The sequence below is a fragment of the Eulemur rufifrons genome, chromosome 19, assembly GCF_041146395.1.
Source record: "Eulemur rufifrons isolate Redbay chromosome 19, OSU_ERuf_1, whole genome shotgun sequence".
Classification (NCBI taxonomy): domain Eukaryota; kingdom Metazoa; phylum Chordata; class Mammalia; order Primates; family Lemuridae; genus Eulemur; species Eulemur rufifrons.
In genome coordinates this window covers 39,213,047-39,238,956 of record NC_091001.1, presented here as the reverse complement: position 1 = coordinate 39,238,956, position 25,910 = coordinate 39,213,047, and the positions used below count along the sequence as shown (strand labels likewise).

Sequence of the window (25,910 nt, the reverse complement as noted above, 5' to 3'; positions counted from 1 at the left end):
GAGGGATGAGGGGGCTTGGGGGCTCCACACTTGTGTCTGGTGATGGAGGTTAAAGGAAGCCTGGGTGGGGAGTCAGTGGTTGGGGGGGATGGGAGCTCCACTTTGGTGCGAGCCAACCTGATTGTGTGGCAGCTCCTCCAGCCCTGCCACCTCTGTTCGGGAATCTCTCACAGCCTCAGGACACAACTCTGGGCCCACACCCTGCTGTCCTTGACTTTGGGGTTCCCCGAAAGCAGGGTTTTCTGGGGTATATCCTCAGGCCCAGAGCGGCACCTGATACACATCTGCAATAGGTGAGTCCTGGACCCTTTAAAGGAGAAGCACTCAGTGGGGGTTATTTGTCCTGAACTGTGACAGAGCCTGGGCTAGAAACGCAGTCTAAATCCTTGTCCTCTCAGAGGGTGATGGTCAAGAAGAGCAGGATTCGGGCCGCGGTGGTGGTTGGAGAGTCTAGAAGTTAGAAGGTGAAAATTGACTCAGAGGACAGAAGGGAACACGCCCAGAGAGGCAGAAGGAAAACCAGGGTGGAGGTAGATTGTACATTGAGTCAAATGCTCCCACAGGAACATTTTGTTTTAATTGTGTTTTTACGGTGCATTGCTTTTTTAAAAGAACAAAGAAAGTTACAGATAACAAATGTTAACTGCACATGCCAGGAGCTGTTCTACACGCTCTCAGTCTATTATCTCACCTGAAATCCTCCATAACACAGTGAAGTAAATACAAATATTTGTTGCCATTTTATAGATGAAAACCTAAGGCACAGAGAGGCTAGGAAACTTGCTCAGGGCCACACAGCTGGTAAGAGGTAAAGCTGGGTTGTTTGTCTGCAGAGACTGACCTCAAAGCCAATAAGCTCAAGTCCTAGGTATAGGCCTGAAGAGTAAATGAACTACAGTTTCTGACTTTTGCAGCTAGTTCTCAGCTTGAAAAATCTAATGTGTCATTTCACTCTGTGCCTTGTTTTGTGGAGGAGAGTGGAGAGGCGTGCAGAAAGACAAAGGGACTCAAGAATTTCTTAGAGAGACAGTTTGAGGGGAATCCACAGGAATCATTTTAAAGTCAGAATTACATAAGGGAACACGATCCCGTTAGGACTCTTCCGTGTTGGGGGAACAGGAAATGAAGTAATGACGTTGAACTGACCCTTAAAGGAGAACTATTTATTACAAAAGAACAACAGGTTTGAAGTTGAGTAAGTGACTGAGTAAATGTTCAGTCTCACAAGCCTTTTGTTAACCACTAGGAACATTTAAAGAGCTTTTTATTTTTGTGATTTCCGTAAACCATGTTTGCAGTAAGCTAGACAATGAATGTGTTCTTTCACTCCTGAAATCTTCATCTGCAAGGATGTAATATAGTAGTCATGAAAAAATGCCATTTTCTGGCACCACATATACACACACACACACACACACACACACACGCGCACACCTCCCAATGTATCTGATGATAATGGCTCTTAAAATGAAGCAAATCAAGCTAATATATTACATGATCTGTTAGCTACCCATGTTGGATGTGATGTTATTTGTATCCCCTTCTCATACCAGCTCTGGAAGGGACCTGGAGCACAAAAGTGTTTAACTTGCAGTGACTGAGCCTTTCATCTCATGTTCTATACGTTTTTGAAGTTTTTCACTAGAAGTAATGCACACTTTTGCTAACATATCTACAACCCACGGAAAAGAATAATGGAGAAGAAAACAACCCTGTATTAGCAACAATTCCTTTCCTCCCAAATAACCACTGTGGAAAACAGTGGAAGTGTCTGTCCTTCCACACATTTAAAATGTAGTGTGTGGATAAAATCTGTTTTCTTTCCAAAATAAAACATAACTTGTAAAGAGAGTTAAGACTCTGAAGAAGTGGAATGTGTCAGAGTAGGAGGTCCTTTGTAGCGACAGTGGTACCCAGGCAACTTGTAAGTGACGGTAAAGAGTTTGTCTCCTGCTTGGTTTTGACTGCTGAGAAGCTGGAGCACATTCAACAGTCAAGAATTCTGGAATAAATTGCTTTTCAGCAAATCCCTATTTAATGGCATAGTACACGGCACTAAAAACTACGACTACGAAAGCCATGTAATAGCATAAAAAATTACTGTGACATGTCAAGTACAAAGATATTACACAGACATATAGATGTAGAAGTAAAAAAAAAGTGGATGAAAATATTCCAAAATGCTAACATTGATGGGGATTAGGTGGCTAGAGCTTTTAAATCTCGTCTTTATTTCTTTATTTTCCATATCTTCTGTAGTGTGATTATATTTTTGTAACAAAAATATTTTTAAAATCTGCACTAATCAGAACGCTTGACCTCTTCCTACAGATTTAGTGACGCTAGCTGCCTTGTGCCAGAAAGTGGTTGAAGACAATACAGTTTCACATAACATTTGACAGAACAATAAGTCAGATACATTTATTGGGCTGTGACTCATCTTTAGAACTTGACATATGATGAATACAAGTAACATATCATCTTACCTTGTTAAACATAATAACTTCCTTATTCACTGAAAGAACTGAAAATGGCATTGCATGCAAAGTTCATAGATGTGTACAGCTAGGCACTGTGATAGAATACAATAGAAAGAAAAGGAATTAAAGTTTGTAGATCCAAATTCTAGTTTTGGATTTACCCACATTAGCCTCAGTTTCCTATTTTAAAATGTGAATAATAAGAAAATGCCCTGTCTAGCACACTGATTTGTCATGAGGGCCAAACAAAACAAAATAATCCCAAAACTGAACCCCAAAATCAGCGGGTCTAGAAGAGATGGTAGAAGCAGATTCTCTTAGCTCTTCATGTCCACCCAAGTGGCCTTCGAATACTTCACTGGGGCAAACACACCATCTTTGGATTTGGCATTGATGAGTGCTGTAGCATTACAAAGGTCTTTCTTACACTGGCTTCCTGAACTTTCTATCCCTTTGTCCTGTTCCATCTCTGGGATAGGGTATCTCAGCCCCTAGCATGGCCTGATGGCTTCCAGGTGTGCAGATGTCAATCCCCTTGGCCTATGGTCAGGGAGTGCATTTGGAAAGCACAGCTCTGAGCACAGCTTTGAGAGTGAGCATCCTCGCTCATGTAAGAAGTGACACTTCCAGCAGGGCAGCTAGCACATGGTCTCCTACCACACGGTCTCCTACCACACGTGATTCACAGTGATTAGTCAATCAAGACTCCAGCATTTGTTTGGTTTTGTTTTCCACCAGTGCTTTGCTTTGTGTGCCCTGCCTGTACTTTCAAAATTAGGTTTGGGAAATAAGAGTGGGATTTCAGATTTGTCTGTGTTAAGTTTCATGGAGTTAGATTTGGCCTGTGGTTCCATCCTAATGACATCCCTCGCTGGGGTCCCGATTTGCTCACTCAGTGAATTCAAGTCCATTTTAACTCCAGGTCTTCCAGAATGTGTAAGCTTTCCAGCTCTGCCCTTGTGCTGTAAGAACGTGTTCTGCACCTCCCAGCTCCCTCCCCAACACCTGGATTGGCCTCAAAGCGTTCTCCTTTCCTGCATTTGTAGCTTCCAGGAATGTTACCAGGATCCACCTGAATACCAGCTGGTTCCTTTTTGCCAATGCTCACTTGAAAATTTTGGGGGGGCTTCAAATTCCAGTTTTGTTTTCTAACTTTGAATTTGCTTTTGGGGGGGAAATGTATTCCTTCCCAACTATTCTCCCTCCTATCCTGCATCCCTCTGCTCCAGACTCTCCACAACTGAAGGGTGACCATGAGCACGTCCACACCCAGCCCGGCTGCCTCTTTCCTGGGAGGAGAGGCTGCCACACACGCGTGAGCCAAGATGGACCAAGCATGAAGCCAGAGGCTTTCCAGTAGGGCCCTCTCTCCAGATTGACCCATTCATCATAGAGTGTGGGCATGTATGACTGTGTCCAACTCTAGTGACCATGTTCTTCATTTTGCTCACAAGACAGATGTTTGCAAATGTTTCCATGAAGTGCCATTCACTAGGTCCATGGTGTTCCACCTAATCTCCCCATCTGAAAACCCCATCAAACAAAAGGCTGAATGAGCTTCATCAGACCTGGCTTCTTAGACTTCGTGCTTTCTTTTAGCAATCATGGCTTCATTAAGTGCTAAATGACTATCCCTGTAATAATTCATCTAGGATCCTTCTGTTCCGTAATCAGAGCTTGAAAAATCCCCAAACCCGGTAATGGATGTGGAAGCTGTCTGTCTGGAGGTATGGAGTATTAAGGGACTGCATTGCCCTGAGAGGTCTGATAGTCTGGGAGCATCACAGGGATGGTCTGAACTGTTCACGTGTCACTGCCAGGAACAAGAGTGGAGCAGCAGGCAGATCATCGAGCCAGATTCTCCCAGAGCCCGACCACAAAGGCTGCAGGCACCCGTCAGACACAGTGTGGTTACTTTTCTGGGTTAAACTAACAGATTGTGTCACTGGAAGGCATGTTAATGACCATTTAGATTGGTGCTCCCAATACATTAATGTGCACTCAAGCCCCCCGGGGGACTACCTCTCTAATCCCAGAATTGCTGGACTCAGTGACACAGAGGTTTACTACCATTTCCTAATGATGCATAACATGTGGAGGGAGAGCCAAGAGTGGATTCCAGGGTTGCATGCACTTGCATGTACATACGCATGTGCTCATGCACACACACGCACACACGTGCTATACATGCTTCTTTATATTCTCCTCCTCCACTGTGATGTGTGGGAAGGAAATACACATATTATAACCACATTAAAGATACTCTTAAATGCAAATCAATTCTGACTGTGTAAATTTTTTCATAAAAATATTCCGGGAAAACACATGAGTTATTTCTGATTTTTATGTATAAATATAGATTCTGGAATTCTGCAAAGATCATGTTACTGATAAAACCATGTTATAATGATCACTTCTGATAGTTTTAGTATTAAACCTCTGAGCTTGGCTCAGTGAACTCTACGCTTTGGCATTCATAAAGGACCCTGGAGTTTTGGAGATTTTCCATTAACTTCTAGTATTGAGGTTTTGTTGCCAACTATGACTATGTATTTTCCCTGAACTTTGTGGGGGAGCTATTGCAGCTGACAAAACCCAGGCAGGAACGTGTGTGTGGGTGCTTGTGTGCGTGTGTGTGTGTGTTCACACATGTTAACTAAACAGTGCAGATTTCTCACATTTTTCTCCTTGTTGAGAAGTGGGGGAAGGAGAAAGAAATTGTCTGGAGTGGAAAAAAGGGCCAAAAAAAATCTTTGAAATAAAATCTTTCCTCTCCACTCTTCAGTAAAGATAATGCTAAACTGCTTAGAGAAAAATTAGTGCAACAAACTCCTATCTGGGAGGCAAACACTCATGGTGGATGAAGCCCAGTGGTGTCCTGCCCACAGCCTATCTGTGAGAGAGCAAGCTCCTTGGAGTCAGGGCTGGGTCTTCACGATTTTTCTTTCTCTTCTTTCTTTCAAAGAACCCCTAGACCTTGCACCCAGCAGGAGGCAAGAGTGTCTCCTGAACGAAGCCCCCGTTCACCCTTCTGCATCGGGGGTCCCTGGCCAGCAGCCCTGGAAGACTCCTGCGTTCCCGAGAGTCCCAGCCTTGCGTGCAGGAGCTCCCAGGCAGGCATCTGTTCCTCTGAAAGTGGTGAACCACCGACCACCGCAGCTTCTCCGTCTCCTTACCCACCCCTTCCTGTGGGCACGGAGCCTCCCTGTCCACTTCCTCTCTTTCTTTGTGGGAAAAACGATGGAAAGAGGGCAAAAGGAAAGGAAGAAGAACAGGAAGAGAAGAGGGAGGAGAGATAGGAGGAAAGAGGGAGGAAGATGGAGGAGGAGAGGAAGGAGGAGGAAGAGGAGGAGGGAGGGGAAGTGGGGAAGACTGCGGGGAGGGGAAGGGGTGAGAAGGAGGGAGGAGTGGGGAGAAGAGGGGAGGGAGGAGAGGGAGCAGCTGGGGCAGGAGCAGGGCCAGCTGGCTGTGCAGAGGAAAGGAGGTCAGACTCCCTCTGGCTCCCGGGCTGCCCGTTGATGTCTCCTGTGGGTGTCAGGACACTTGGTTGCAGATAATTGAATATCTGACTCGACTGACCTGGCTTTAAAAAACCAAAAAGGATATATTGGTTCCCATCCCTGAAGAGTCCAGAGATTATAAGGGTTGGATGAGTTTCTAGCACTTTCTCTGAAGTTCTCTGGAAGCCTCTCCCTTGTGAGTGGGTGTCCTCCTCAGGCTGTTGCCCTCCTTGTCTTAGGAACGGTGCCACAGCAGCCCTCCTCAGAGGCCGGCTTCTCCCCACTGGCAAAGAGAAGCAGTAAGCCTTGCTCCGACCGGACCAGCCCAGAGCCCATCAACGTGGCCAGGAGGTGCCATGTGCTGACAGGCTGTTCCTTGGGTGTGCCCATCCCTCAGGCTCCTTGGGAAGAAGAGACCAGCGGGGCAGCCCCTTGAGTTGGGGGTAGAGTGGGTCCCACCCAGGCTTTACGGCTGCGCGACGGTGGAGGAATCGTGGGAAGTTCCGCCCAGCCTCTGGGAGTCTTCCCAGATGTTCCAGTGAGGCTGTGTCTTTGGCAGTCTGTTGCTTCACCAGGTGGCTTAGACCTGAACATTCACATTATAGACAGGTCCAAAATGTCAGCAAGGCTACTGCAGGAACACGGCCTTGAACCTCAAGACCATTCTGCTTATTCCTAATGTTCTTAAAATCCCTGTCCATGGCTAAACCGGCACATGTGGTCTCTCAATTAAAACTCTCTGATCTACCAATTCATCACAGCTGCTTGGTAATGCCCTAGAATGGGACATCCTCTGGAAAGGATACCAAGAAGAGACAATGGCTGCTAGGAACTTGCACTGTTCCTGAGTAGATAAGCCCTGTTTCCAAATAGATTGCACTGGTCCCCAGGTAAGACTTGAACAGCCATGCCAGGCTGGGCTCCACCCCTGCCTGGCTAAATGAGCTTGGGAAGGGTGCTTGATTAGCTTCCTCTTCTGTAAAATGGGTCTAAAGAATTTAAGCTTCCTAGAAGAATGCCTGGCACCTGTTAAGTGCCCACTATTGCTCTTCTGTCCGATCACGGACAGAAAGCAGAGGTTCAGAGTGGGGAGAGTCAGCCCCGATGCAGGAGGGGGTGTGCTTGAGAGAACAGCAGGGAAAACTGGAAGGGGGAGGGCAGCGAGGAGGTGGGACATGTCATGCAGGTCGGGGTCACACTTAACAGGATGAGGACAGACAGTGGGCTGAGAGCATTAGAGCGAAGGACTGAATAGTGTCTGCTAGAGTGAGAGGAGGGCCAGTCCAGATTAGCGCAAAGGGTTCTTGGAAAGGGTGGTGGGAACGACGGCAGAAAGGCATGTTGAGAACAGCCTGCTGAGGGCCTGGAATGCCACAGTAGGAGATCTGTCTTCCTTCCCACGCTTCAGAGTTTAGAGCAACATGGTGATCGGGTAGATTCTGTATCATGTTGAGAATGTTCATTTGAATGCAGGGCACAGGAGGGCCTATAAGAGAAATAAAAGAGGAGACCTGACAGTGCTGTATCTCCTGGGTGGATCAGGCTGCTTGTGTGAAAGCCAGAGGCTCTGGCTCCGGAGTCCTCTCTGAACCACGTGGTTCTCCAGGAGCATCACCCTAGGCAGAGGAGTGATCAGTGGTCACCCCATGTCCAGGGTGCAGAGAAGAGAGGCTTCCAGTGTTCTCAGGACACATGGCAGGGGTGGTGGGCACGACCAAGAAGAAGGCTGGGGTCTGGGACAGGAGCAGGTCTGAATTAAGGGTCCTGCAACATTGCCTGGGGCTGTCTCTGTGGGGATTGCTCTAAGGACTGGGGGATAGGCAGAGACGGCAGGGGCACAAGACTCCTGGCCTGGCCCTGACCCGTCACGACTCTGATGGCGGGAACACTGTAAGTGGCTGGACATAGCTGGCCAGCCTGGTCAAAGTTCAATGCGAAGTCCTACAAGCAGAGAGCTCCAGCCTCAGGAAGCGGTCGAGGTTAGCGTGCAGTGCGGGGTATTGGTATTTCATAAGGGTTTGGCACGTTTGCTGAGTGATTCTGGCTGTCTGCCCAGCTCTGAGTTTCCTGTTCATAGCTCCCCAGATGTGTCACTGCAGAGGGATTAAAGCTCTCAGAGGCTCTGACACAGGCATTCCTAAGACCCCACTTTCTCCTTCCTTTGAACCTCCGCGCCAGCTGGGGCGTCTGACAAGATGTGAGCTGTCACTCTTGTGTGGCACAGACTCGACCCAGAGCTCTTTCAGAAAAGGAAAAAAAGAATTAACAACTCTATCCAGGACTGACTTCTAACGCACTTTTTGTTTGTAATAACCAGCACCAACTCAGCAGGCTTCATTTGGGAAAAGAAACCGTGCGGGACCACCCCGAGAGCTACCACCTCCTAGGAGGCCAGCCCGGTCCCAAATGCCCTAAGGATGAACAACGGAGACAGTAAGTTGGTTAATTGCACTACAGGTTTTTTGTTTCTGTATTTTTTCCCTCCCGTTTTTTGGTTTGCTTACATATTGATGAGATATTTAGGAGGGAGAAATGGTATCTGACAAAAGTTAATGTTGTCTTGTTTGTTGAAACAAGATTTTAAGGATTCTTGGCGTTAATGTGGTTTTGAGGCACACTTAACCTTAGATGTGTGTGTGAGCCATGTTAAGACATCACCTATGATTGCCTGTGTTTGATTCTATGGAAGATTAACTATGAAGTATATGGGAAATATATTTTATAACTGCATGCTGCTTATAAACCATAAACAGTTATATGATTTGTGGTAAGTGGTAAGGTTTGTTTAGTGAAGGGCATTGTAAATGAAGTCCTTTCATAATGCTGTTGATGATGTTAGAATTAAGACTTATTTTATCATTTTCCATTAAGCTTCTACAATTTTAGAGAGTCATAATCTCACTCAATGTTTGACTGAGGCACTGCATTATTTTTTAACAGACTTCCACTGGTTGCATTTAAAGTTACATTGCATTGTATTGGCAAGACTTGTACACGCTTCCCTCAATAAGGGCTTCAGATGTCATTTGAAAAGCATGAGCATTTTTTCCACCAGAGGCTTTGCAAATGTTGCATCTATAGCTACAGAGAAGACTATGCAATCTCAGAGGGGATCATAAACATTGCCCTGTATTTCTTATTTGATGCCCTTAGATTTACATAATTCTTATTAATTAGGGTTGTTGTGCATATGAATAAGAAGAAAATGGGACAGAATTTGAATGATTAAAGACAGGAAATAAAACAAAAATGGGAACAAAATGACGTTTACTATTGAATTCATTGTATAACTCCTTACTGCTCTTATGCAAAATCGAGTTTTGCGCTGCTGTTTGTGAGGATGTGAGGAGCTGGGCGGTGGGCAAGGATGCTCCGCTAGTGACCAACCGGTTTGGTGAGTCACAGTGTCCAGCCAAGAGGCAACTTGGAGAACAGCATGTACATTAGATGCCGAGGACTTGTGTTTACTGTAAATGTGTTGATCCATTAGGAAAAGGAAGAAGACAAGGTTGCCCAGAAAGGGCTAGGAATACTTCTTGACATGAATTTGATCTTCTTAATAGTGGTGATGAGTTTAGAAAAATTCTTATGGTCTTTCTCAAGATAACATGCGGTTGTTAATCATAGAAGCCACAAACACTTTTGGGCACAAGCTGGTTAGTTTACTTAGGAGAAAAACTTGACAGGTGTGGTTAAGGGATGGTAAGATCCACTTCTAAAATATGTCCTTTAAACATTCACACAAATAGCACATGCTCATTGTCAAAAATAACGTTTTAAAAAGAATACATATAGACAATTTTAAGTGATGAAAAATAAAAACCCATCACTGTGAGATCAACACTATTAACATTTTGGTGGGTATATTTGTCTCTGAATATATTTACATTTTGAAGAAATGTGCTCTAGAAACGTACTCTAGATGCTATTTTATTACCTGCTTTTGCTTCTCAGTGATATATTGTGAACATCTTGCCACAACAATGGATTTCCTTTTACAAAGCTTTTTAATTGCATTGCATAATTTATTAAGTACTGTTGGCAGATGTAATTGTTTTTCTATTATTAACAATACTAAAACTAACATCCTTGCAGCTAGACCTTTGCATCTCTTCCTGAGTTTTCCTTGGGATAATCCCCCAGAGGTGGAATTGTGGGCTCAAAGGGCCTGAACATTTTTAAAATTCTAAATCCCTGCTGCTAAATTAATCCGAGGACAGTGTTTTTAATTCATATGCCCACCAGCACTGTATTAATACCATTTTCCAACACCTTCACCAGCACTGTGTTTTATCATTTTTTAAAAAAAGTATGCTAATCTGATAATTGGCCAAGGATATTTTGTTGTCTTAATTTACCTTAAGGAAACCCTTTGCAAAACCTTCTGGTGTCCTATTCTGTCTGTTTGGGTTCAGCTTCTTATCTTTTTTGGTTATTCATTGCCAAAGCAGTCACCTCTTACCATAACTTCTGCCAGCCTAACTTCTGAGGACTTTGACCTCATTTGATGTCTCTCAGAAAGTCTGCTGAGAGTGTGAAGGAATCAGATGCTTTTGCTTTGACTGTTTGCTGATTGAATAATCTGCAGCAAACCTCAGTCTTTATGATTTTATCTCCTTTTAGCTATAAAATTCAGAAAGAAGGCCTGTCCCATCCACCTCAAAAGATGGTACTGGGAATAGAAAGAGACAAGATCGAGGAAAACTTTTTGTATAGAAGAAAAGGAAAAATGTAAAATGGTGTTATTATTATTGTTGTTAATACAAAGTTTAGTTATAGTCTCACTTTTTAAAATATATAGTTTCTGGAGAGTTGCATGCAGAAATTTTGACATCTTTTAATTCTAAACTTGGAAAGCGTGTATGTGCACATGTGACAACAGATGTCTATATTTCCTTGGTACTGAATGATAATTATCATAATGATAGTTTATACTTACTAGAACATTTACTACGTATGAGACCTGGTTCTAAGTACCTCACGTATGAAGTTATCATTATCTTATTTTGCAGATTAGGAAGCTGAGGCACAGAGAAGTGCTTTGCCTAGAGTTATACCGGTAGTTAGTTAAGTTAGTTAGTAAAGACCCGGAATTCACAATACAGACAGCTTCACTCTGGAGCCCATGGGTTGGTGAGGGTAGGTCTGACTGAATGTTAGAGATAATGACATGTGGTTTTGGGGCCACTGGTGATATTTATGCTGCTTACTTGTGTATATAGTTACCATTTATTGAGTCCTCCACAAAGGAATATGCGCTATGCTGGATTCTTATTATTTATTTATTTTTTTTTTGAGACAGAGTCTCACTCTGTTGCCCAGGCTAGAGTGAGTGCCGTGGAGTCAGCCTAGCTCACAGCAACCTCAAACTCCTGAGCTCAAAGGATCCTCCTGTCTCAACCTCCCAAGTAGCTGGGACTACAGGCATGCACCACCATGCCCGGCTAACTTTTTTCTATATATATTTTTAGCTGTCCATATAATTTCTTTCTATTTCTTTTTAGTAGAGATGGGGTCTCGCTCTTGCTCAGGCTGGTCTCGAACTCCTGAGCTCAAACGATCCGCCCACCTCGGCCTCCCAGAGTGCTAGGATTACAGGCGTGAGCCACCGCGCCCGGCCCCTGGATTCTTTACATTTATTGTGTCTAGTCTTTCTCACAAACTTGCGAGGTTGGTATTATTACAGCTCTAGGGCTAGACAAGCTGATGCCCTGAGAGGTTTATTAAGTTTGCTCAAAGCTAGTGATGAGCGACCCATCAATCTGCACCAAGTTTATTTGGCTTCCAAGCCTGTATGTCACGCTGGCCTGGACAACTGGGTGTTTGTGCACTTGGTTCTTCCATCCAAAGGTTCTGAGAGTCCAGTTCTGCTGCACTGAAAGATGTTGAGCCTAGAAACTCAGCCAAGACACACTGTCATGTGGGGGTTAGGCAGGGTGCAGCCTTAGTCTCTCTGCATGCACGTGGGCCAATGAGAAATGCTACCTGGATTCAAGTTTCAGGCCAGATCCCTCTTGGCAGGACCATTCAATTGATCACATCAGCCTAGACATGACGGATGTTTGAAATATTGGGAGACACTTTCCTTATACTTCCTATCCATTGCGCCCACAAATTTGCACCAAGAAAGTCAGGAGAACGTCTGCAAGGAGGCTGGGATGGAGTGGGGTGAGTGTTAGCTTGGGAGTGAAGGGCAGCTCTGTTTCCTCCCATCTTCTCTTTGCTCAGTTGTTCCTTGTATAAAACGAGGATAAGAATATAATTTAAAATGGAATTTTACTTTAAAAAGTTTTCCATAAGATTTTGGAATTTTTAAATTTTTTGAGTGGATGACACATCATTTATTTGCTTTTGAATGGATAACAACTTGAAAAGTTCTTCAGTATAGTCTCCTTCTCTTCCCTTTTCTCAGATTCCTCTTTCCCTGTTCCTCACCAATAGGTAGCTCTTGTTCGTAGTTTCTAGCATTTTCTTTCACACTCATGGTGCACACTGTTCTGTGCCTTGCTCCATATCAGCATGTAAGGAGCTGCGTTTTCAACCTTTTGGTGGACATTTGTTTGCAATCTTTTGCTCTTTCAACCAATGTTGCAATGGCTAACAGGCTGCCTGTGTCATTTTGCAGAAATGTTTGCAAGTTGTTGGCTAAATTCCTGGAAGTGGAATTGCCAGGTCAGAGGCCAGGTACTTTTGCATTTTTGTTATGTATTTTAGAATTGCTCCCCCTGCCCCACCAGGTTATGCCAATTACCAGCCCCACCAGGAACGTTTGAGAGAATGTTTCCTCACCTACCTGTCAGCCAGCAAGCTGGGTTTTATGAAACTTTAGTAGTCTTAAAGGGGAAAGTAGTCAACTCAGTGCGTTTTCTAAATTTTCCTACCTCATATCCTGACTGAGGTTGGGCATCTATGCAAGTGGTTTGAACCATTTGTGATCATAACTTTTATTCATTTAACGATTATTTTTTTGAGGTCTTGCTCTGTGTCCAGCCATGGGATGCAAGGGTCACACAAAACAGCCAGGTTGCCGCACAAATCAACACACATTGTGATTCACACTATGAAAGAGAGACAGTGACTAAGGAGCCAAGGTCCACTCCTCCAGGTGAAAGGATGAGGTCTGAGGCATGAGGGGGAGCCGGACAGGCAGAGGGCAGAGGCCACAGGCATAAAAGCCCTGTGTGAGGAGCAGAGAGAGAAGACCTATGTGTGGCTGGCAAGACGGTTGGCAGGGAGGGGCTCGAGGTGAGCTGGAGACAGAGGCAGGGGCCAGAGAACTGTGGGCATTTGGGGCTGGGGTGAGGAGGTTGGATTTTATTGTGAGTTTCAGATAGAATTTTGGTCATGGGCTGAGAAGATGATGCCAAGGCTTGTAGACGCTTACCTTGTAGAATGCTCACCTGGATGCTATCAGGGAGGCCTGGGTCCTTGCACAAGCATCCGTTGGACTTTGTTGTGTTTGCCACAAGAGGTCACATCAGGGGTGATATTGCGTATAGGGTTGACACCCAGATCACTGCCTCTCTTGCCTAGCCCTGTCCTCGGTGTGAGACAAGTGACAAAACCTTTGCTTAAATATGGCCACGGGGACATTTTACAAAAATATATTCTACCCTCTCCCAGAAATAAAACTCAGTTTACAGAGGGCTTTCTCGTTCATTCCCTCGTGTGTTACTCAACTGGCCTGGTGGGTGCTGGGGAGTCCTTCAGGATTGGACGCTCAGGAGAGAGCTGCACGTGGAGTTTCTCTCACGTCCTTTTCTCCAGCTGTGGGTAGGGTTCTCTTTCCAACTTTAGAGGTGGAGAATGGCGATCTTTCCTTGGGACCACTGGGTGGGCAAAGAGCACCACTGGAACCGTGCCCCCTCCCCGCCAACTCTGAGCCATAGCTCCCTGTGCTTCAAAATGCAGCAAAATTCCTAGAGCCTATCATCTGGGGAGGACACTGAGAAGAGGATCTCTCTCTACTGCATGTCGTCTTTCACGCTGGCCCCTCTGGTTCCATGACTGTGGGGTGGCTTTGCTTAGAAGGCTGACTGTTGGCAGGGTCCTGGGGGAGGGGTGCGCACTGGGCCACAGCCTGGGGTTCCTAGTGGCTCTGAGTCCAGAGGTACTTCCACCTCGTGGGGAAACACAGAGAACCGAGACAAAATATTATTCATCAGACACTTAGGCTTATCTTTAAGGCAAAATTGTCATACATGGTTATTTGTGACCAGGGCAGAGTGGGGGTTATTGTGTGTGTGTATCTGTCTGTGCACGCGCTGGGGCAGGTGTCTGGGAAGAAGGTCTCAGGAACTGCCGGCCCTGAGGAGGCACTCACGGGTCAGGTTTCCGTGGACACGGGGACATCCGGGCAGGAAATGGGAAGACTGCAAGCTCAGCTAACGCTTCAGCAGGCTCTGCCTCCTGGTCCAGGGCAAAGAGGCAGGGTTTGCTTCTGAAAAGAAGGAATTCCACAAGCAAATTTTAGGTGCTCAACCTGGACAGAATTGCCCCAATCTGATGTGACCTGGAATGGATGTTGTCATGTGATAGTGCCAGGTAAAAGAGGCAGCCAAAGGAATATTTCCAATAGAAAAGTCTAGAAACATATTTTTAAAACTTGACATGTGTCTGTGCTAATTATAATTGAAATAAATATTTTAGACTCATAGGTTGTTAAGCTTTTGGTTTTCCTAGATCTGTGTACAATAGACTGAATGCTCATGTCCCCCCAAGTTCTTTTGTTGAAACCTAATCCCTCTGTGATGGTTTTAGGAGGTGGGGCCTTTAGGAGATGATTAAAGTGTGAGGGGAGGGTGGCGCTTTCATGAATGGGAGTAACACCCTTTGCAGAGGCCAGAGAACCAGCCAGCTCTTTCTCTGCTGTGTGAAGATACAAGAAGTCAGCCGTCTGCAATCCAGGAAGTGGGCCCTTACCAGACACCAGGCCTGCTGCACCTTGATGTTGGACTTCCAGTCTCCAGAACCGTGAGAAATAAATTGTCTGAGCCACCTGGTCTATGGCAATTTGTTGTAGCAGCCAAAGATAGGACACTATGTTCAATCCGTCCATGACAGTGGTATGACTAGCTTTAAAGACCAAAATTTCAGTAAGGATTTAAGCAATTTTTTTTGTCTGACTATTTGGTGAATCAAGGAACGAATGAATGAGACATTACTGTAGAACTAGGTGACACCATGTTTGTGTCATTTGTGGAAGTGTGACTTCTTTTATCATTTGAGGGGAAAGTATTGGAAGAGAAGATGCTTAAACGTTACCCCCTATCTTTTTTCTTTCTTTCTTTTTTTTTTTTTTTTTGAGATAGAGTCTTGCTCTGTTGCCCAGGCTAGAGTGCCGTGGCGTCAGCCTAGCTCACAGCAACCTCAAACTCCTGGGCTCAAGCGATCTCAGCCTCCCACGTAGCTGGGACTACAGGCATGCGCCACCGTGCCCAGCTAATTTTTTCTACTTATATTTTTAATTGGCCAGATAATTTTCTATTTTTAATAGAGACAGAGTCTCGCTCTTGCTCAGGCTGGTCTCAAACTCCTGACCTTGAGCAATCCACCTGCCTTGGCCTCCCAGAGTGCTAGGATTACAGATGTGAGCCACCACGCCTGGCCTAACACCCTGTCTTTTTTCTAAAGATGCTGAACCTCTTACCGAGGAGTCTCTTCTTGTTCAAGGTAAGCGGGTTGCTCTTGATGACTGGAGCTGCTCAGTCCTTTATACCAATAACATCTTCCAACATGGGCCACAGAACCCACACATTCCAAAGGTGTGATTATGACCCCTAGAGATTGATGTGGCTTCCCTAATTCTATTCCCGGAGTTAGTGAGAGGGTAGAGCTTTACTGGAAATCCTGGAGCAACTGTTCTTAGACTTTTCATTGCCTGTGATTTTATTTGCTAGCCTCTTGATCTCTCTTGCTGTGGTCTAGGCTGATGAGCGGCCGTCCAGTCTTGGGGGTTGTAGCAACAGCGCTCAGCCTCCCTGCACAGGTACCCACCTCGCCTGGCCGTTCTAGGACCAGGCAGGATCAGCAGTCATCCATCTCTTCCCTGAAAAGTCTGGGAGCTTTTCAGACATTGTCTGTGTTCCTGACACAGGTTTTATTGTTGTCTATTTTTTTCTAAGAAAACTGAGGCTATTACGAGAGTTTCTTCAGGTCGTAGCAAATAAATAAGAGTCAGGATTTGAACATGCATCTGTGGGACTCCCGAACCTCTTTATGTGTCATTATGCTGAAATAGTAAGTGGATCTGAAGATAGGAAACACTAGTTTATAGATAGTTCTTTGTAAGATGTCATTAAAATCATTGTGTATGTCTGGGCGCTGAAGTTTTTCCTAGTCCGTTCATAGCAAGCATGTGATTCAGCCTCTCTTCCTGCACCTCTAAGAGGTGTTATCCACACTGACACGTGGTATCTGTAAGCTAGTTTTTAAAAAGGTACTATATGAAAGTGTAATTTTTTAGCCTCTGAAATCTTCTGTAGATAATTTTTAAGCCAAAATCAATACAAATGATACATAGCAATAAAGTACAAATTCAAGTACAAAGGAACTCGGTAGATGTTTCCGTGGAATAAACAGATTCTGATTGAAGTGTGTGTGGGGGGGGAACCTGGTTTCATAAATAGTATCATCTGTCTGTTAAGTGTTATCAATCAATCCTGTTATCTCATTCACAAGGATTTAGCAGAGAAGAAGATATAGATCCCAGGATAACAAGTATATTTTATGTTGGATCAGGCTAACTAACATTAAAAATGTGTCTCTGGCAACTAAAAAAAAAAAAAAAAAAAAGAATCTTAAAACCATATGCCAAGATTCACAGGATTTCTTTCCTGGAGGGAAAATATGTGATTATAGTCAGTGGTGACAGATTATGTACTGAAACTTGATTGATTTGAAAAATCTGATGTGAACTTGCTATAATGACCTCTTTGAATAAATTTCCCTCATGGTTTAGGCATTTCTCTAGATTAGCACAGTGGGTTCCTGAGCTGACTCACAGGGAGAAGGGGAGGTCACATCGCTGCTATTGTAATAATGTGGGAAATTACACTCACCGTGCTTGGATGTTTGTCATCAACCTCAAACTCTGAGATTTATTTAACTGAGAGATCTGTGAGATCAGAATTCTAAACTTTTTCTCCCTCGATTGAAATTTTTTAAAAAGTCAGTAAGGTAATATGCCATAATGTATAGAAATCAGGTTCATAGAAAAGTGGAGAATGCTAGGGGTTGGAGGTAGAGGCAGACACTTCCTTTAGCCTGGAACTGATGTCCAGATGGTTTATTATTGTTCTAGGGAAACCTGGCATGTGGGAATAAGTCCATGGAGTTGAGCTCTCTTTTTTAGCCTCGCCCCAGTCTGCTGGATCAGTGTCGAAAATGGGTGTTGCTACCTTAATGAACCGACTCAGTTACATGCAAAGAGGACAAACATCAGCTGAGTATCATCACTCTCTGGGACATAGGCCAGTGGTTGTCAAGCCTGGCTGCATATTGGAATCACCCGGGGAGCCATGAAAATACCGATTCCTGGACCCCACCCCCAGAGGTTCTGATGTGATGGGTCTGAATGCAGCCTGGGTTTTTAAAACTCCCCAGGTGATTATCCACACAGTTAGTATAATGTGGGTTGAGAACCATTGACCAGAGAAGTAGACAGCCATCAAGTGAGCAAATTACCCAAGTACACAAGAAGTAGCTGGCTAGACCAAGGCTGTCCACAGTCACTGCCAAATCCTGCCTCCGGGGGGAATTTGGGCCTATTTTCCCAGAAAGTTTTGTCACTGGAATTTATCAAAAGCTCTTTACTTAATAGTGTGCTTTCAACTTTTTAAGGCACTGTGGACATAAGCAGTGTAAACGTAGCCACTTTTGTTCATTTGGCAAATATTTAAATATCTGCTCTGTTCAGGCTGTAGTCAATCAGAGATAGAGCCTACCTTTGAGCATCTTAACTGGGCAGCAGGGAGAGATGGAGAACCACAAGGTTTCGGAGGAGGAGAGAGAATTGCCGGTTTCTCCCGGTTGGAGAGGTGGGAAAATCCCAGAGCATCCTCGGAAAAGAGTATTTAGGATGGGTCTTGAAGTGGGAGAAGTGGGGGGAGAAGGATAGTATTCTGGGTACCATACCCAGAATCTGCACAAGCAAGGTGAGAGGTAGAGATTAGGAGAACATGCACAGACACTGGTACGAAGTAAGCATAGGTACGTCAAGGGCAAGGAAAAAAACCTATTCCAAACAGGTGGGGTCAAGGGAGATGGCAGGATCTGGAAGGCTAGATTGAGTGGTCTGGGCTTTGTTCAGGAGGGGTGGGGAGCCCTGCATGGCAGGTTTGACACCCAAGGTTGAAGCAAAGGGCAAGCAGGGGCTTGCTCAGCACTACTTATCCGGCTAATTTGGATTATTGAGAAGAAAATTGTGTTTGTGTCCCACTGTCTGTTTTAACAAGGTGGAAAAGAAGCCCGCGTAGGTGGCACAGTTGCAACATTGTCAGCTTTGCATTGAAAAGGTAGGTGAATTACCTTAGGATGGTGCAGACTTTCCTACTGCATTGCAGCCTTGGTCATTTCTCTCTCCTTTTCTCTAACTTCTAACACTTTCTTTGTCTCTCTTCAACCACCCTCCTGAGAAAGAAGTTTAAGACCTTTTCTTCCCCTGCTTGCAACATAATGCTGGTGTTGCAAGTAATAACAGTGAAACCCGGAAGACAGAAAGAAAAATATATGCCTGTTAAGAAGTTGGAGCGTTAGTAAAGCATTAACACTTTTTGGCCGCATTGGCACTTAAGTAAATATGGTAACTACTTTTTTTTTTCCCTTTTCAAAATATAAAGATAAAATTTAAGGGTCAGGCAGATTTTGACATAAATGGCTGACTTTTCTGCAAATGACATTTCTGGATTACTTTCATTGCATCTAATTGCTGTTCAATGTATTCTGCGAATTTTATTCATAAGAAAGTTGGTAAATATTGCTGTGATTCAGCTCAAAATTAGAGTAGAGAGAGATCAACTTCCTTATAGTTGAGATCGTTTTGTCTAAGTTCGATTTTAAATTATCAAAAAGTATTTATTGAGTGCTTTGCACTGTGTTAGAAATGTTAGAGGATATAAACACCAGTAACAATAACAATAGTAACAGGAAAGTTCTCCATTGTCCTAAAAAACTCCCTTTTGGGTTTGCTGCTCCTTCCACTGGGGGAAATGGTGAAATCATGTTAGCAGACTTTCTATTCTTGGTCCTAGAGTTTTCTTTACAACTAAGCTAACATTTTCCTAGGTAAAATTTGCATGTCTCTGGTTTCTCAGTTCCGCTTCTTACTGTTCTCACGTTAATTCATAATTCCATTGTGATTTGTGTTTGACCGAGTTTGAAAGAATCTAATAAAGGGGGAAGAAAAAAAAATCACTTTTAAAAGGTAATGCTTAATTCAGCGTGTGAGTCTCAGACACATGACTAAGAAAATAAAATATTGAAAGGTCTTAGTTTTAACATCTTGGTTTTAAATATTGGGCAATATTGTCTCATACCTACACTTTTTCTCATCAAACCGCACGTCCAATCTGGGATTAGGAAGACATCCTTATTCCATTTATGGTACACCTGAAATCCTAGCACCTCCTCTGCCTATTTCTGGGGTGACCAAATAAATAACAACACAAAGCACTGACTAAGTGCCAATCACCACCATCAGCACTTCATCTGTATTTACCATCCTGCTAGGTGGGCACTGTCATACTCATGAACAGATGAGGGAAGTGAGACTGAAAAGGTCTACTGGACAGAGTGGGCCTGGGGTCACCTCGGGCCTCTCTTGTCAGCGATTTAGTGGCGACTGTGGCATCTACAGACATGGGCATGTGTTGCTTAGCTGTCTCGTGACATTATAAAATAAAATGGATGCAAATATTACTGTTTAGTTACTTCCAACTTCTCCGATCCTTAAGCAGCTGCCAACATTCTCCCTCAGTTATTTCTGTACTCAAAGAGCTGTCCTTGCATCTCTATCCTGTCTTCTGACATGTTCTTTCTTACTTACTTATTGAAGTGAATCTCACTTTATTCCGAAGAGAACTTTAGGCAGCTTGTTGCTTGCTTACATGTGGTCCAAGTCTGTACAGCCCCCTCAGGGATGTGTGCTAAGGATTTCTCAGAAGCGGTATTTGCATGTGTGGGAACACCGCTGAACAGAAAACATTGACTCTGTCCCGTCTTCTGAGCACTTGAGTTTCAAGCATTACCCTCATTTGTTAAGACCTTGGAAGAGTACCAAAGCCGTGACCTCCTAGGGGTTTTCCATCCAAATCAGTCCCCTGGCCTGGTAAAGAATGTGTTTGTAAAGTATCCAGAAAAGAAATATATATATATGTTCTTTCTATATATGTATGTGTTTTATATATATATATATATAGAGAGAGAGAGAGAGAGAGAGAGAGAAACATAATAACAATATATATTTGGTCTCTGCCCCTGGTTTCTGGCACAGAACTAATCAGTTGGAATTTCCCGGGCAATAGAAGCATCTTTTGTTCTAATGAGGTGACCCTTGATGGGCTCCTGAGTCCCAGGAGTTGGTCCCAGAGAGACCAAGCCATGGTTAGAAACTTAAGGCTTTCAGCCCCATCCCCCATCCTCTGGGGAGAAGGGAGGGACTAGAGACTGAGTTAATAATTGGTCATATCTAAGTAATAAAGCCTCCATAAAGATCCCTGGGCTACAGGGTTCGGAGAGCTGCTGGGTTGCTGAGCACATGCAGGGCAGCCTACCCGGAGAGGGCACAGAAACTCCACATCCCTTCCCATGTGCCTTGCCTATGCATGGCTCAATCTGGCTGATCATCTGGATCCTTTATCATAGTCTTTATTGTATAACAAGCCAGTAAACATAAGTATTTCCCTGAGCTCTGTGAGCCATCTAGCAAATTACCAAAACCTCAGGGTGTTGTAGGAGCCCTGATTCATAGCCAGCCAGCCAGACGTATAGGTGACAACCTGCCGCTTGCAGCTGGTGTCTGAAGTGGGAAGCAGTCTTGCCCTTAACCTGAGCCCTCAACTGGAGTTATCACCAGGGTTGAATTGAATTGTAGGACACCCAGCTGGTGTTAGAGAATTGTTTGGTGGAATAAAAACAGCTTCCCCCTCCCCCCCGCCCCGTATCTGGTCATAGAAGTTTGTGGAGTGAGTATAGAAAAGAAAAAATAGTTGGTATTTATCTATCCCACATATATTTTTAGATTGCTCAAAATAATTATGCAACTCTGCAAGGTGCAAAGAAACCATTTAGGGGAGGATAATGGTAAAAGCTGTAACTTCATGTTGAAATTAGGTGGTGCCTTTCTTTGAAGAATTCAAGCGTACTTCATCAGAGCATAAGCTCCTTACTGCACTGCAAAAGTGTTTCTTTGTTCATGGAGGGTTTTCCCTCTCAAGACACTTGGTACTTCCTTGTGAAGTCAGGATATTTACTATGAAATCTAAATTGTACTTATTTTGGTCTGCTGAAAATTAGAAAATAAATGTGTGGTCAGTTAGGTTATTGTTTTAAACTTAACTGCGTGAGATTAACTTCTGGAACTGATCTCTAATGACACAATTTCAGAACGCAATTGTAGCATTCATTTAAGCACCACATGTTTGGAAAGATGTACCTGGTGCCTGATGGCTTTCTCAGCCTAGCAGGGATATGGTTGGAAGAGTCTTAATGGCAAATTATATAACAAGTCCAGTCTGCTACCTCTTGGTTGTATAGGTAGATTTTCTTTTCTTTTCTTTTATTATGTTATTTTCAGCTTTAGTGAGAAATAATTGACAAATAAAAATTGTATATATTTAAGGGATACAATGTGATGATTTGATGCATATACACATTGTGAAATGATTAGCACAATCAAGCTAATTAACACATTCATCACTTCACATAGTTATAGTTACCTTTTTTTTGTGTGTGGTGAGATCACTTAATATTAAGTAATATGTTACTTATATCTTTCAGGAAAAATAATTGTAGCAGCTGATCTATAAATGACTTTAAAAACTATTTTAGTAGTATAAACAAATTTACTTTCTTGGTTTGTAAAAAAAAAATATTAACTCTCTTAGCAAATTTCAAGAATACAATACAGAGTTATTCAGTATAGTCACCACACTGTACAGGAGATCCTGAGAACTTATTCATCTCATGACAGAAAATTTGTACTCTTTGATCAACATGTCTCCTCCCTCCTGCGTCCCCTGGCAAACACCATTCTACTCTCTGTAAATCATTCTCGTGGTCATTAATCCCCGGAACTCTGCAATGGCCCCTCTGGGAACTCAGATGGACAAAGGGTGCTATACTGAAATGGCTCAGTCTGAAAACCTTCCCCTGGGGTACCGCCCCAGTGCGATTAAACCCAGTGCTTATTTGGCTAGCTCAACCTATATCTCTCAGCGGTCTTTAAAATGAAAATATAATACTTCATCCTGGTTATATACTAACCTGGTTATATACTAACCTGGTTATATACTAGTGGTCAGCAAAAGAAAAGAAAAAAGAAAACATGTGAAAATAGTTCAGCATGAAGGCTTTGAGGTGTGTGTTGTGTGAGTGTATGTATCATGTGAGTATGGGAGTGTTTACGTCTGTGTGGTGTGAACTTGTGTGTGGTGTGTGTGGTTTTTGTGTGTGTCGAGCAAGTGTACATTGTATGTTGCGTATGAATGTTGTGTATGTTGCATGAGAGTGTGTTGTGTATTTTTTGAGTGTTGTGTGTGTAGCGTGAGAGTGTGTTGTGTGTTTTGGGACTGTTGTGTGTGTTGTGTGTTTTGTTTGTGTGTGTTGTGGTGTATTGTGTGCCAGCGCCCAGTGCTTGGCATACATCTTACTAGGTACCTAGTAGACATTTGTTACATGCAGGAAAGGACATGATTCCTGCCCCCATGAAGTTCATTGTTTAAACTCGCAGGTGCTTGTCAATTCCTTCAGTGTAAGACCTATTTGTGTTCATTTCTCTGTCCTTCCGCGTTGCACAGAGGGAGGCAATGCTGCCACAAAGGTTAGGGGCTTGGATGGGAAAAATATATTGTGTAACTAAGCACAATTTTGCTCTTAGGCGCAGGCTTCCTGAAGCAGAAACTTATTTTCTTCCACGTTCACCTTTTCACATACTAAATAACTCCCTTCTTTATTATATTTGCCTTTTATCGTCTGTCCACACCCTGTAGAATGTTAAGCTCCACGCTGGTAGTGATTTTGTCTGATGTTCCCAGACACACCCCAAGCACCTACCTGGTATGCAGTATGTGCTCAGTAAAACTTGCTTAATGACTAAATGTAAGAATAAATAAAAACCTTGGTCCAAGTCAAGGTGTTTAGCCAAATATAGGTATTATTATCTCTCTTACAGTTTACTCTCAAACTCAGTAAGTCTTGACGAATAGCTGTTCAGGGTTTCTTCCTCTTGCTTCTCTCAGGCCCCAGCTTTGATCGAGACTCCTTCAGGGATCACCTCTTAGCCTGGCATCGTGGAGCTGGTCCTGGTGGGATGTCTCATCCTGCTTGGTCAGCGGCCATGCCCGTCTTTGGGTCCTTGCTGCACACTGGCCAGTGTGTGTCTGTTGTGGTGTCACCTGGGGTTTGGGGCATTAAGCCACCTGGTGCTGATAACCGTGGGCTTTGCCATTGCCTGTACAAGTGAGGCCCTGAGACTCGGCCTCCTGGTTCCTCTCCAGATCTCTTCTGCTCATCTGGTCTTTTCAGCAACTTCATATGCCCCCCTTTGAGGCCAAGGAATTCTTGGCAGCTTCTACTGCTCTGCTGGAGGCAGCTCGGTCTCCGGCAGGAGCTTGGTCTCACTAAGCACTGCTTTTATTATTTATTTATTTATTTATGAGACAGAATCTCACTCTGTCACCTGGGCTAGAGTGCCGTGGGGTCAGCCTAGCTCACAGCAACCTCAAACTCCTGGGCTCAAGCGATCCTCCTGCCTCAGCCTCCCGAGTAGCTGGGACTACAGGCATATGCCATGATGCCCAGCTAATAGCGCTACTTTCTCGAGGGGATCACCTCTCCCAGGTTACTCCTGAGGGACGAGGCCACCAGCCCCACAACTCAGCTTCTATTCCTCCTTCCAGGCTTGACTGTAGAGCTGAGCTCTTGCTTTCTCTTTTCCTCTGCCCGTGGGCTCTTCCCTCTCACCACGGGAAGGGCTGCCCTGGCTGTATGGTAGAAAGATATCCACGGTCCTGCTTCAGTCCTGCTTACTCTGAGTTTATGGGTCCAGTCTTCCTCCATGACTCTCGGGATGTAAAGCCCAGTTTGGGGAGTTTACAAAATATCTCTTGTCTCTCTCAACAAAGCCTGGCACATTTTTTCACCACATTTTAACATCTCTGAAATTAGGATGCACCTTGTAATAGATGATAGGTTCTTGTTACTTGGCAGCATTTTTTCTTTCCTAGTGCATATATTACAGCTAATGGCATTTTTGCATAGGCTATTGTCTTGCTATGGACTTAAACTCTCTCCTGGCATTCAAAGCCAAGCAATGCCTTCTTTGTTCTAGCCTTCATCTTCCTCCCTTCAAGGTGATGCCTTTTCTTCAAAAGTATGAAGCTGCCAGGCAGACAGAAATAATTAGAGAGTAACCTTTAAAGAATATGCACTTGTTTCTTATATTCAAAAACATAAATCCCAGGACATCAGATCACTTTGAATCAATGCAAATGGGGTTGGACCACCATAATGCAGTAGACCAGCTTTGTAGCTAAAGGAAAAAATGTGTCCATCTCACAGAGGCCTGGCCTTCTGGGAAGAAGAAAACATGCTGGTCAGTGAATAAGAATAGTGTGGCCTTTTGGCAGTTATCAGTTTATTTTCAGCTAACAAGTCAGAATTCCATTCCATGCATCTGTCTCATGAGAACATCGTGAGTACAAGACACGGAGCAGCCTGAATTGCTCAGCCTGTCTGTCTGAGACCCAGGCCCCGGGGATGAATCAGCCCGTAAGTTAAGGGCCATCTTGCAGGACACTTTGGGACTAACCAGATGTCCCGTCTAGGAACAGTTTGACCTCAAACAATGCCTTTCTTTTAAGACTTTCTATATTGAAGTCAGAATTTTCTGTGTCAGTTCTCTCGGTCTCTCTCTCACACACACACGCACGTGCGCACACACACACACGCCCCCCAATACAGACACACACGATAATGAATGAGTGGATAGTAAGTAGAGAAGTGCCAAACCTTGCAATAACAACTGAAGTTTTAAAAGTATTGATTAACCAGAACCAGGGGCACTCAGGAGTTGGTGATTACAAGCCACAGGAGGTGGCAAAGGCAGGTGCTAGGATCAGGTGTGGATTGGCTTTGTTCAAGCAAAACACCATAGTCAGTATGCAGGAGTGCCTCCTGGAACGCTGAGCAAAGGCACAGCCCGGCTTCCACCCGGCCTGGAAGGTTGTATATCAGAGTCCAGAGGAGTTATTCGTCATTTCTTGTCTCTGCTCCTGGCTTTTCTTGCTTCTCTGATGTATGTGAGGGAAAACATAGCCACTCTGTATCTCTCAAATAGAGTTCAAAGCTATACAATACTTTCTTTGTTTCTACTCTATCTACAACACATAGAAGTTAGCTCTGTGTATTTCAGCTTCAGTGTAAAATTCTTCGAAGAGAGAGTGTGAATTCTCTAGCTTTGGGTCTAGCAAATACTCTTGGCCCCATCAGTCATGGCCAAAGGTGTCCTGTAGGCCCACACCTGTAGCCTGGAAGTGGGGGTCAGGGAAATCAGTTTACTTTCCTAAGGAAGAGAGGTGTGCTGAGTTGACATCAACCGAGCAAATATCAACTCAAAGACATCTATATGAATGGTGAAAGATTGCATGCAGTGTATTCACTCTCTTTCCTTAAGGAGACATTACATCCCAGCCCAACATGTGTTGGTTCAAAG

General features: G+C 44.0%; 1 protein-coding gene across 3 annotated transcripts in view; it reads left to right on the top strand.

Moving 5' to 3' along the window:
* The first annotated feature begins 8,100 nt into the window (after positions 1-8,100).
* The window catches only part of IL1R1 (interleukin 1 receptor type 1), a 77,101-nt gene continuing 59,291 nt past the window's right edge, over positions 8,101-25,910 (top strand). For 2 of the 3 annotated variants that reach the window (XM_069494124.1, XM_069494122.1), the window contains exon 1: positions 8,101-8,413. The gene's annotated coding sequence lies outside the window, so the exon portion shown is untranslated. Of the gene's footprint in view, positions 8,414-12,061; positions 12,149-25,910 lie in introns of those variants that run through there. The other variant, XM_069494123.1, reaches the window with a different exon arrangement.